This window comes from Ascaphus truei, chromosome 20 (genome assembly GCF_040206685.1).
Source record: "Ascaphus truei isolate aAscTru1 chromosome 20, aAscTru1.hap1, whole genome shotgun sequence".
Lineage (NCBI taxonomy): Eukaryota > Metazoa > Chordata > Amphibia > Anura > Ascaphidae > Ascaphus > Ascaphus truei.
This window is the reverse complement of record NC_134502.1, coordinates 31421114-31425211: the sequence shown is the minus strand read 5'-3', so window position 1 is coordinate 31425211 and position 4098 is coordinate 31421114.

Below are 4098 nucleotides of genomic sequence, written 5' to 3'. Positions count from 1 at the left end.
AAATACTTCTATTCAAGGTGGCGAGTATCTGAGAAGGCAGTGGCGTATCCTGCGACAGCTACGTTTTATACCCTTAGATCGAAGAGATATACATCACTGGCTCAGCTAACTCGCTTTTGCCAACTAAATGACGTACTTGTTTACATACTTGTTTTTCTGTTGTTACCATCACGTACCTTATCTCAGGAACATTAGGAACTTACAAAAACAAGTCTTATCACTAAAATGGGCATCATACAACTTGCTTTCAGGTTGCCCCTGATACCAATAACATTGTATACTATTAGTTTCACACTGACCACAAGATTCCTTAAAACATCTTAACCTATGGAGTGCAGAATATATATATATATATATATATTGCTGCAGTGGAAGTGCTGTATGCTGGGTGATAATGGGGAAAGGCGGGGTGGCAGACCTGCCTAAGACATGCAGATGAGCATACAGTTGTATTTGCATATTTGCTTTCCTGTGGAGGGTTTTTGTCACTTTTTTTACTCACCATAACTTAACTCGGTATTATGGTTTAGCCTATCCCATAGCCTCTTTGCATACCCAGTTAAAATCAACCCCACACTGATGAGACCCATCAAGGTCAAAACAGCTGTCTGTGGGTGGTTTTCTGGGTATGCACCTTAACCCTGGCTGTGCTCAAAGCTGTGACCATGCAGCAAGCTTAAGCCTATAGGGAACCATGTTAAAAATGGTTTTTGAGGCAAAAAGTGACACTGTGTGCTCATTTGCATGTTATTTCCCAGAATCCCTTGCTGCAGTGGAAGTGCTGTGTGCTGGGGGATAATGGGGAAAGGCGGGGCTGCATGTCATTTCCCAGAATCCCTTGCTGCAGTGGAAGTGCTGTGTGCTGGGGGATAATGGTGAGAGGCGGGGCTGCATGTCATTTCCCAGAATCCCTTGCTGCAGTGGAAGTGCTGTGTGCTGGGGGATAATGGGGAAAGGCGGGGCTGCAGACCTGCCTAAGACATGCAGATGAGCATACAGGAATATTTTCATTTGCTATTTGCTTTGCTGTGGAGGGTTTTTGTCACTTTTTTACCCACCATAACTTAACTAAGTGTGTATATATATATACAAACATACAAAGGTTTAATCCATCACAAAAACATCAGGGGTAAATACAAGGGCGTTGTACCGGCTACTCTAGCACAGAGAACTTCCACTCTACAGTATTAAACAAACAACAACAATATTATACCCTCTACAAGCGCTAATCTACAATGTGCAAATGAACACAAATTAAAGTGAACATACAATAAGGAGATACACAAATGTGAACATTCAATAAAAGTGAGCACCACTCATTTGTGGTGTTAAGAGCTGCCAAGGGGACTAATAAACAGATTATTCCCAACATGTGAAATAAATGCAAATACAAAATATAAGTTCCCGGCGCTAAAAATGTCCAAGATACCGTTATCCAAACGAAAGCCCCAGATGAAGGTTTCTGATGGATGGTATATGGAATATAGACAGAGTCCCAGGGTGTTGTTGAATCCCTTAGCGATGTCCACAGTGATTCTGGGGAGACAGAAGAGATACACACCAATTGCGCACTATGCAACTACTCTTGACCCCAATCGGAACCAACGGACATAGAAACCCCTCTTACAAGATGTAAATTTGTGTATTCATGGGAGAGAATCTGTAACTGTGTCTTTACTCCGCCTCGGTAGTTCACGGATCCCACGTGACCGGCAGCAGTACTTTCTTATTCCATGCAGCAAACAGCACTCACAGGGGACGCAGGCGAGGCATGACCATACAGGAACAGAAAGATGACACAAATGGTGTAATACGTACACACTTTAATAAAAACTTTAAAACACAAATCACCCTCACTTACAATAGAAGGGGGATGACAATATGACTCACGAATGCCGTCCGCGACTTGTCAACAGCCTGATGCACGCTTGGGAGCCCTCCTGAATGGCGATCTCTGCAACTCCCAGACCGATGACGTCAGCGGTAGGACGGTGCAGGGCGCTCTCACAGCATCAGTTGGACTATGGTGGCTGGACCGGCTCAAACACTAAGCTCCTCCTCCCTACGCGTTTCGTGACTCTGCGTCACTTCCTCAGGGGATTGGGGGAGCTGAGTGGGAGCAGTGTTTAAATACTACTTACCATAAAAAGGTCAACCCACAAAGGGGAGGTCCTGGACATATTGCTAATAGATATTCGTGCCTGGCAATTAACAGCGATCTGGACCTACTACAAATGGCTGCTGGGATCAATTGCATTACAGTTTACATGCTAAGTGCCATACATAAATACATATTATTAATTACATATAATTAAAACACATCCATATGTTATGACACAACACAAATATTAATCTCGCAATGATTAAAAAATAAATGAAAAAATGAAAGAATAATTAAAATTAAAATTCTACGTATCCTTTAAAAAAGCTGCCAAATCAAAATCAATATTCAAACCTAGGGGAGACAGAGTTCTAAGTACATAAATCCAGTAGCTTTCCCGTCTGGATACTAAATTCAATCTGTCTCCCCCGCGCCACGTACCTTTTGGATTATCAATGCCCATGCAGATCAATCCCTGTGGGTCCTGATTATGTTTTAATCTGAAATGATTTGAGACGCTATGGTTCTCGAGGCCGCTCTTTATGTTATACACATGTTCAGCGAATCGTCGCTTGAGGGGCCTTCCAGTACGCCCCACGTATTGCAACCCACATGGGCATTGCAAGAGATACACACAAAAGTTTGTTTTGCAAATTAATAAATGTCTCAATGTCAAATTCCTTTCCAGTGACACTGGATGTAAACGTTTTGGTTTTTATACTATACTTACACCCAATGCAATTTTGACATGTATAATATCCCTTAAGACCATTAAGCCATGTGACATGGCGATCCCTAAGATTATCAATTGGACAACTTGGAGAGAGGGAGGACTTCAGATTTCTAGCCCTTCTATATACAATCTTAGGTCTGTCTGGAAGGCAGGTTTTTAAAATGGGATCTCTTTGGAGAATACTCCAATGCTTATTGAATGTTTTGGATATAACTGGAGCCAACCCACTATATTGAGTGATAAAAAAGGGAAATTTTTGTTCTGTCACATGCCCTGATGCAATGGCTTTCTTTGATATTAGAGTGGCTCTATCTATTTTGCTGACCTCCGTGATGGCCAAATCTAATTCACTACTCCTGTATTCTCTATCTAGGAATTTCTCTTTGAGATCTTTAACCTGTTGTTGGCTACTGAGTCTTCCGAACAGTTTCTCTTAATTCGTAGTGCTTGACCCTTGGGGATATTCTGAAGCCACCTGGGGTGATGGTGGCTTGATGCCAATAAATAAGTATTGGCATCAACTTCTTTGTGATATGTCCTTGTATGAATAATGTTTTCAACTATGTACAGGGAAAGGTCAAGAAAATTTATAGTGGACTTGTGATGATTGAAAGTGAACCTTAAGTTCCATGTATTGGTATTTAGATGATCCTGAAACTTTTCTAGTTCATCTAATGACCCCCTCCAGACACACAGCACATCGTCGATATATCTTTTCCAGAGCACCAGGTTTGCACTAAACGGGTTGGAGGACCATATATGATTCTCTTCTCAGATGGACATGAATAAGTTCGCATAGCTAGGTGCAAACCTGGTGACCATTGCGGTGCCGCATGTCTGGAGGTAGAACTCACGGTCATAGCTAAAATAATTGTGGGTCAGGATGAATTTAATCCCATCTATGTTGAACTGTCTCAGCTTTTCATCTACCTCCACATCTTTCTCCAAAACTCTTCCAATAGCATCCAGGAAGAGGATCATATATGACCCATAGCATCTCAAATCTTCAGATTAAAACATAATCAGGACCCACAGGGATTGATCTGCATGGGCATTGATAATCCAAAAGGTACGTGGCGCGGGGGAGACAGATTGAATTTAGTATCCAGACGGGAAAGCTACTGGATTTATGTACTTAGAACTCTGTCTCCCCTAGGTTTGAATATTGATTTTGATTTGGCAGCTTTTTTAAAGGATACGTAGAATTTTAATTTTAATTATTCTTTCATTTTTTCATTTATTTTTTAATCATTGCGAGATTAAT